The sequence below is a fragment of the Chelonoidis abingdonii genome, chromosome 1 (genome assembly GCF_003597395.2).
Source record: "Chelonoidis abingdonii isolate Lonesome George chromosome 1, CheloAbing_2.0, whole genome shotgun sequence".
NCBI lineage: Eukaryota > Metazoa > Chordata > Testudines > Testudinidae > Chelonoidis > Chelonoidis abingdonii.
The window spans coordinates 173,149,058-173,158,779 of NC_133769.1; positions in this window are offsets into that span (position 1 = coordinate 173,149,058).

The following is a 9,722-nucleotide window of genomic DNA, read 5'->3' on the forward strand; positions in this document are numbered from 1 at the left end:
TACAAGGAGGAGGGAGAAGAATTGTTCTTAACCTCTGAGGATAGGACAAGAAACAATGGGCTTAAACTGTAGCAAAGGAGGATTAGGTTGGACATTGGGAAAAACTTCCTAACTGTCAGGGTGGTTAAGCACTGGAATAAATTGCCCAGGGAGGTTATGGAATCTCCATCATTGGAGATTTTTAAGAGCAAGTTGGACAAACGCCTGTCAGGGATGGTCTATTGCAGATGAGGGCAAACTACGGTGCCCGCAGGACCGTCTTGCCTGGCCCCTGAGCTCCTAGCTGGGGAGCCTACTCCCCTTTCCCTCCCCCACTGTCGCCCATCCTCTGCAGCCACGTCACTGCGCGGGCTGAGCTCTAGCCCGCCGCTCCCACTGGGTAGCATGGGATGTGCAGCTGGCTCTGGCCGGGTGTCACAGCTGTGAGCTCCTGCTGCTGGTAAGGGGGCAGGGACCGGGGGGTTGGGTAAGGAAGCGAGGAGTCCTAGGGGGTAGTCAGGGAGGAAGAGGTAGTTGCATGGGGTGGAGGTTCTGGCAGGATGGTCAGGGGATGGGGAACAGGGAGGGTTGGGAGCAGGAGTCCTGGAGGGGCTTGTCGGGGTGGAGATGTGGACAGGGGTTGGGAGGTCAGTCAGGGGACAGGGAGCAGGGGGGGCTGGATAAGGGGGTGGAATCCCAGGAGGCAGTTAGGAGCGTGGGGGTCCTGGGAGTAGTTGGTCAGGGGACAAGGAGGAGAGGGCGATTGGATAGGGGGTGTGAGTCCTGGGGAGGAGGCTGTCAGGGGGCAGGGGTGTGGATAGTGGTCGGGGCAGTCAGGGGACAGGGATGAGGGGGTTGGATGGCGGTGGTCAGGGGACAAGGAGCAGGGGCTAGATGACCTCTTGAGGTCCCATCCCATCCTTTAATTTTAATAATTTAAATTTTCTCTCTCTCTCTCTCTCTCTTCATCAGGTCATCCAGATTTGTGGTATTCTGCATCTGGCAGAGGCTTCTCTCAATAGCTGCTGCTCCTCACAATGTGGTATTAAAAAGAGCAGCAGGTGGTTGTCAGTGTCTTGCCAGCCAGGCTCCTGGTGACACTGGGTTTGTGGGGTTGAGGGTGTGGAGAGTGGCTCTCCACTCTCAATCTCTCTTTCATAAGTGGGGGAGTGGCAGTATTTTAACATTTGTGACTCAGCTTTCCTTTATGCTCAGATTTAAAAGTTAGAGCGGTGTGGAGAGAGTAGAAACCATGCTGGTGGGTGAGAGACTGGGGGATGAGGGGAGAGGTGGAAACCATTCTGCTCAGCCTTCATTCTACCATGTGCCAGTAGCTTTCTAAATTAAACCTCCCATCTGTCAACTGCTTCCTTCCCCCATTTGCAGCCTCACAGCTCTCTCTCTTGTCATGGTCTCTAATGTTGATAAAAGGTTAATGGTTAAAATGGGAAGCTGTGGGCATAGCCAACCTTGCAGAGAAGTGTGATGAGCTAGGGGTGAGAGGTGATGGGGAGGCATAAAGAACCACTGTCATCACTTCATTAGTAAAAGTCTAACCCTTCTTGACCGTAGAGAAGAGGAAATTGCTAGGTGACACCAAGGATTTTACAGCCACATGCATTAGATAACAAACAATTGCATGCCCTTTATAAGGCCGTGGGCTGAGGCTAGATATCATCACCATAACCACAGTTACGTAAGGTAACTTCACATTTTACTTTCCTTTTATGACCGAGATTGTCACTGCAGTTAACCTAAAAAGTCTGGCTTCCTCAAGAAAACTCATGGTTCTGCTGTAGTCAGCCACTTCTTCCAGACAACAACCACTGATAGCAATGACCAGCACTGGGACAAAGGCAGGCACTAAAAATACATTCGCCTATATTGAAAGTACATCTCAAATGGCTTTAGGGTCTAGAGCAGACTTATTTAAACATCTTTACTAAGGGTAACACACCAGTACAAATGACTTGGCTTATTCATGAACAGATTGAAAAAAAGCTGTAAATGCAATAGTACAATATAAATGATGCTACTTTAGCCAGGCTTTTAAAATCCTAGAAAATAGATAAGGCTTATAACATACTCTGAGGATCAACAAATCCCAACTTTGATGTCTTCTCTACAGAGTTAGCCTGGGCAGCACATCTCCACTAAAAAACCCTTGCCATGCCAGACCTGTGTAAATGCATCCACAATGGTTCTGTCCTAACCTGTGGTGGCATGGATTTCTGGTGGGATGTCCATGGTCTGTAGTGGTGCACTAAGCTGGGTTCCTCTGGAATTCAGTAGCAGGGTACTCTCACTGTCGGCTAGCATGGAGCTGCTGTCTGTGAGAGTGACAGGAGAACCATGCTCCATATGACTAAGTGGGGGAGGGATAGCTCAGTGGTTGGAGCATTGGCCTGCTAAACCCAGAGTTGTGAGTTCACTCCTTGAGGGAGCCATTTAGGGAACTAGGGTAAAAATCTGCCTGGGGATTAGTCCTGCTTTGAGCAGGGGGTTGGACTAGATGATCTCCTGAGGTCCCTTCCAACCCTAATATTCTATGAATTTCCAAGCAGAGTTACTCCTTGTTAACACAGACAGTTCCAAAGACAAAAGCACAATATTTGGCAGCAGGAACTTTAAATGAGAATGTTGTTAAGGAATTCAAACTGCAAAGCACAGCATGATTTGTAGTGCACCTGACTGACTGCTGGGACTCTGTTTTTTCATGTCCACTTAATATAATAATGACATTATGGGTCCATTTCCCCAAATTATGGGTCTTACTGATATCACATCACAGCTTTACAAGAAGGCTGGTGTCAATGTTTGGCCAACTGGCAGCATAGGAGGAGGATTTCTTGGATGAAATGCTGTGGAAGTGCAGCAGAAGTAGAGAGCCACTGTAGGTGATAAGGGAGGAGCTAGACAAGAAATTACAATGCAGATGGAATTGTGGGATAGTCTTGTAGGACTAACAGCACCTAGACTTGATTAGCCTGCATTCTCATGGCAAAGTAGGTGGGTCACCAGCGTGGGTTGAAGCAAAGCCTGAGCTCAGCCATGACTGCTAGCACAGACTCAAACCACTTCCAAACCCGCATTAGAGGTTTTTCTGTGTGGATGGAAGGGATAGTTTAGGGCAACACCCCAGCTAACTCTGCACTGAAGATTTGACTTATCAGACCAAGAGAGACAATGTTGCAGAGCACCAGAAGGGATCTGCAAGAAAGGAAGGAAATGAGCCCACTTGAACTATGAGACCACAAATACAGGCGAGTCTCATCTTACGCTGGGATTACATTCCACTGTCAGCGCATAAAGTGAAAATCGTGTATAGTCAAAATTACATTGAGTGTAATGGAGGGCAGAATTGCCCGCACTACAGGTACAGTATTTAAATTGTTATTTTTCTCTCTCTTTCTTTTTTGTTTTTGTTTTTTGTCAACCACACAAAGCTGAATTAGCGCATGTTAAATGCGCGTAAGATGAGACTCGCCTGTACCAATCTATGGGAAATGATATTAAAACAATATTTGTCAATAGTATTGAAACATCTAGAGTCATGTCATCAGCTAATGTGAAATAGACTAGCTCCACTGACTTCAGTGGAGCTACACCAATTTACGTCAGCTGAGGATCTGGCCCTTAATGAATGGTGACTGAACATACAAAGACTTCATATAATACAATGACAAAAATCCCAGGTTTGGATCAGAATAAACATGTCCAGAGGGAGGGCTTTGTGGACAAAATGCTGTATAAATTATGAAAGTTCTAACAGCAAGACTTGGCATTTTCAAGGTACTCTGTGTGCATTAACTAATATTATCCCACTAGTAAGCAAGTCCTGCACAGCAAGTAATAGTATCCACATTTTGAGATGAGAAAACTGAGGCTAAGGCCATTATCCTCAAAAGTATTTAGATTCCTGTCATAAACATACAGCTAAGGGTAGCATAAAATCCCTCCTTTACCTTTAAAGGGTTAAGAAGCTCAAGTAACCTGGTTGGCACCTGACCAAAAGGGCCAATGAGGGGAGAAGATACTTTCAAATCTGTGGCGGAAGATTTTTGTTTTGTGTTCTTTTGTGTTCTTTTCCCGTCAGCGAGGAATCAGGGCAGGGAAAATACATTTCCCAAAGCCATATCTGAACTAAAGGCCTCTAAAATTACAATTTGTAAGTAATAGGAAGGAAATACGTTTGATTATCTTTTGTTGTAGCTTGTGAATTTTCCCCGTGCTAAGAGGGAGGGTTATCCCTGCTTTTGTAAGTTTAAAGTTTTTCCTAGAGGGGAAATCCTCTATGCTTTGAATCTTTGTTACCCTATAAAGTTATCTTCCATCCTGATTTTACAGAGGTGATTCTTTTATCTTTTTTTAAACAAACTTCTTTTAAGAATCTGATTGTTTTTCAGTGTCCTAAAGACCTGATCTGAGCTGATTTTGTAACCAATTGGTTAGGCTATTATTCTCAAGCCTCCCCAGGAAAGGGAGTGTAGGGGCTTGGGTGGATATTTTGGGGAAAGAGGAACTCCAGGTGGTCCTTTTCCTGAATCTTTGTCTAACTCACTTGGTGGTGGCAGCATACCATCCAAGGACAGGGAAGAATTTGTGCCTTGGGGAAGTTTTTAACCTAAGCTGGTAGAAATATGCTTAGGGGATCTTTCATGCAGGTCCCCACATCTGTACCTTAGAGTTTAGAGTGGGGAGGGAACCCTGAGATAAATAGGTTCCTATTAAGATAAATGGGAGTTAGGCACCTAACTACCTTGCAGATGGCCACAAGGACACTTGGTGTCCAGCATGGATTGGAATTTAAGAACTATTCTTGTTCTTGGGCCACTCGACCACAGCCTCTCTAAGCAGTGTACAACTGGGATGCATCAGTGAGTGTTTACTGCAATTTACTGCTGCAATTAGCTCCTGACCACAGCATCATAATATTCCTTTTACATATCCCAATGATGCATGTGCTCTGTAGTAATGTTTTCCTCAAGGTGTCTCTCTCTTTTTTTTACAGCTGTAGTGTGGAAATTTATCTGTGCTTCATTGTCAGGTGTAAAGTTTTATATTTCTGGAAAAAATCAGCAGATGGAAGCAAAAGCTGCTGCAAAGAAAACAGCACAAGTTTTGATCTCAGTTAAAAGAATGTCATGTGCAACCACACAATGACTACAAATATGTGTCTGGGTTGACCTGATTCATACCTCACACAATCTTACTTGAAGAGATCATTCCTGTTGGCTTAGTTATGAACACTGTTATATGGATTTAAAACTAGCTGAAGCACCATACGTATATAGGGTAATGTGAAAAGCAGCAAAGTTTATCACTGAATTGGTGAGAAATATCTAATAGCAGACCTCAAGGATCTTAGTTAAGTCTAGTTTTATTTCATATATCTTGCACCATTAACTTAGGAAATACACTTGATCAGACTTAATTCTTTCGACGCAATTACTAAAAATCAAGGAAACCACCACTAAGGTCAACGTAAACATGCATACCAGCTTCAGCTAATAGGACTTAAAGTAAAATGTCAGAGTACCCAGACACTCAACTCTACAACAAACTATTTTAATGTTAACATATAACTACCCACAGTGCACGCATCCACTTCTTTGCAATCACACTCAAATGTGCAGCCGGCATGCCAGTCTCAGTTAGAGAGATCCCCTGTATGCCTCTCCAGTGACATGTTTGTTGATGGGAAAAGTATGAGGTCAGAGTTCAGGTTTTGCCTTTGCGTGCAGTTGTGAGGAACTGGGAGTGTGCATTGTGGCTGGCTGTGTGATGAAACTGAAAGGGCGTTTGTTGTGCAGTTGATAAAGCGGAGGGTCTGGTGTCGGGGTAAGAAACGTGAATTCAAGTTGGTGGGGATGTTAATGTTGCCTTAATTAGTACTGTCCTTGATTATTATTTTTTTTTAGTAGGTTGGTTGGTTTGTTTAGTGTGTTGGCAGGAAATGCACTTAAGCAAGTTTAACACTAAATCAATGTAATGTTTTTGTGCAGGAATTTTGCTGCTATTTAAAAATCAATTAAGGGACATCTTCAACCTGCAAGCCCCTGCCCGAATTCTGCGACTCTTCCCACCTATGCTTCTGCTCATGCCCGGTAGTCCACCTTGCTGCCCTCTACATTCTTGCATCCCCATTTCAAAGCATCTTCCCTGTGACCCCCTGCTGGTCACTCCCTCTTCCCTCCGCTAAAGTCTTACTGCCACTGTAGTCTCTTGCACACCCTCCCCACATCCTGAGGGGCAGAGACTGGAGATTTGACTAATGGAATTGGTGTGGACAGGACTGGTGGGGGCAGAACTGGGGAGCTGGGCAGCACAATTGCGCTAACTGTGCACAGACCCACTACACAGCCTTGTTCCACAGTTCCCGGTTCTCCATCCCTTCCTCTCCCTTATCTATTCCATTCACAGTGAAAAAACTTTTGATGGGTGTGGAGATCCATGGAACTTTGGAGCTAGTTGATAACTGGGGTCAGGGAAATTGGTCAGTGGCGTGGGGGATAGCAGTCCAGCAAGGGCCAGGAAGTCCAGTGAGGAGCCTGGCTGCCCAGCCGCCTGACATCCTTTGTTTCTCTCTCCTCATGGCCTTCCATCCTCCCTCAGCCATGACTGTGGTGTATTGAAAAACTGTTAAAATTACAAATTATCACTTTAAAGATTAGAGGTTTCTGGGTCCTGCTTGCAGATGAAGGGCTCTGTGGAGAAGCATGAGATCAGAATCTCCCTGCAGAAAGCTAGTCTAGAGAAAGATGGGATGAGTTGTGCCTCTCAGGGAGCAGCCTGCTTTGTCTCTCTCTGTTTTGGGTTCTTATGTTAGGATTCTGAATGCTAAGAAATAAAGAAGGTATGTTGAAACCATCCAGTAAGACTATTTAATGTTTGTTTAACTGCTGTGTGAATATGCTGTGAACATAATGATGTACTTTGGCAGTGCATCAGACCAAGGGCTGCTCTCTGACAAACCAAACAGTCCAACAGTCTGAGATGCTGCTTCCCTTGGTGAGTTGCACACTCTGCTTCTCAGGCATCTTTAGCTATTTCTCTTGTCCCCACACCTCATGCCTGCTCTTTGTTATAGGTAAGAAGAGATAGGATATAGTGAGAAGGAGATGATTGCAGCTTAACTTGATGGAGACATACGGGTTGCTGCTCCCTCATAGAACTTCTGCTTCATTGAGGAGCTTCCTGATCTGGCAAGGGAGAAAAGAGAACTTGTGGTTCACTTGAGATAGTCCCAGGTCTGACAAACCTTGGTTCTGCAAATCAGTACGTACCTTGGTATTTACTATTATTTTTTCCTAGTAAAGAACTAAATTTTTGATTGGGAGGGAATAGGGAGAATTAAACAATAAGAAATGGCATATGTATTTTACTCCCTGTCCTAAAAGTCCATTTGCTGCATAGTACATAAGCCTTTTTAAAAGGTTGCATCCCATGCCTGTTGTTCCCCGGATGACCTGGCATCACTTATACTGTGACAACAAGCTCTTCTTGTGCAAATCAGATCAATGGACTATCATGAAAGGTGATGGTTCAATCCTGCTCTAATTGACACACACGCTCAACTCCATAGACTTCACTGTAATGTCCTCAGTGTTTCATGAGTGTAACAGAGGGCAGAATACATCCCTGTATGTGTGTTTCTGGCTTATTGTCTGAATACAATACATAGTCTATACAGTATGTGTGATACAAACCTTGCTAGTAACCAGGAAGATCAAGAAAAAGAATGAATAATATATTCAGTTTGCAGTGTTGTTGTAGTCAAGATATTAGAGAGACAAGGTAGGTGAGGTAATATCTTTAATTGGACCAACTTCTGTTGGTGAGAGACAAGCTTTCTAGCTATACAGAGCTTTTCTGGTTTGGACTTTGTGTGAGCTCAAAAACTTGTTTTATCTCTCACCAACAAACGTTGGCCTAATAATAGATATTACCTCTCCTACCTTGTCTCTCTAATATATGGAGTACAGCCTCACATTGTTTTTCAGGAAGGCTGGTCAGGTATGGAATGGATCCTAGGCTCCTTTTCCTACTTTAATGTGCTACAGTGGCTGTGTAAGTTGAATGCTAAGTAAACATTGTCTGTAATGTTCTCTCTCACCATATTTTGACAAGTTCATGAATTATCCTTTGGCCCCTAGACCTGGTTCTTCTAAGTCAAGGGTTGAGGTATATGGTCGGAAAAATTGGAAGAAGCTTGCACTGGCATTGCTGGTGCTGTGCCTATTACTTAAAGTATGTATATCGTGCAATTAAACACCCATGGCTGGTCTGTGTCAGCTGACTCAGGCTTGCAGGGCTTGGCCTGCTGGGCTATAGAATTGCAGGCCCCGGGCTGTAAAACAGCTGGATCCCATCTAAAGCCAGCCTGTCCTTGACCTCTCTCTCCAGGATCTGGGTTGCTTTCCCAGTGACTCTGAATGGGGAACACCTGATGGGGAGATTGGCTCCCACCTCAGGGAAGAGATCCACCAGGGGGTCTTTCCCTTTCTCCTCCCAATCCTCCCCTTTGCGGTCCAGGGGTCCCCTCACTCTCCTCCCATCCAGCAGCTTGAGAGGGAAGAACCCTGTGGATTCCTGGGGCACCACCAGCTGCCTCCTGATTCCCCTCAGTTCTACTTCCCCTTGGGGAGTCCATTCCTGGGACAGGAATCCCTTCCCCCACAGGACTCTGTCCCTGCAGCCTTCCCCAAGGGGGTTTGCAGCGCTGTGACCAGCAAGTTCCCTCAGCTTCTCCAAGGAGGGATCTCTCTGCAGCTCGGTCTGGGATTCAGCTGCTGGGGCAGTGAGAGGAAGTGTATACATCCAGGCTCTGGGACCCTCTCCTCCCCTTGTATGGTCCCAGAGATCCCAACAATCTACACTGCAGTTTTATAGCCCCAAAGCCCAAGACCCGTGAGCCTGAGTCAGCTGACATGAGCAAGCCACAGGTGTTAAATTGCAGTGTAGATATACCCTTAAAAAAACTGAAGTATGTCAGTGTCCGGGGCTCTCAGCTGAGCCCTAAAAATGATTGAATTATTGGCATGTGCTGTAGATATTAGAACAGAATATAGTAACTCCTGAACAAGAGAATGGGATAGTCCTTCTAGTTTTGGTTTATGAGCCATGGCACATTACAGGATTAACTGAAAATGAAATCAGTTTCAATCTTTCCCAGGAGAAGAAATGCCCATGGAGGTTGAGCAGACTGCATTTTACCTGCACAGATAAATAGTAGGTGTTCTCAGCTCTTTACATTTCACTGCTTCAGGATGTCTGGTCTTGTGTTAAAAACCGAGACCCATTGTAAGTGCATGCCAGCTCCTTTTACTACTTTTTGCAGTTAGCACATTTGGTGGTAAGGCACTTCCTGTTTATCTGCAGAAATCTTACTTTCCAAATCAAACGTGGGTCTGCAGGGAGCACGCTAACCTACAACTCCCAGTCTTGCACCTGCATCTTAATTTAATGGCAGTTTCTGCTTCCCATTTTCACATGCTTCCTGAGATGATCATGGCAGAACTCACTCCAGAGAAGCATGTAACTACGCCCCCTGTGATAGTTATTTATAGGGTGATCTAATAAATAAATCCATTCATACAGATAGTCCCAATATTCAGGGCTTTGTCTTATATAGGCGCCTATTACCCCCATCACTGGTCCCATTTTCTTTCACACTTGGTATCTGGTCACCCTAGTTACTTGTAGCTCATGGAGAGTATTTTACTTTCATTAACTGAACACCA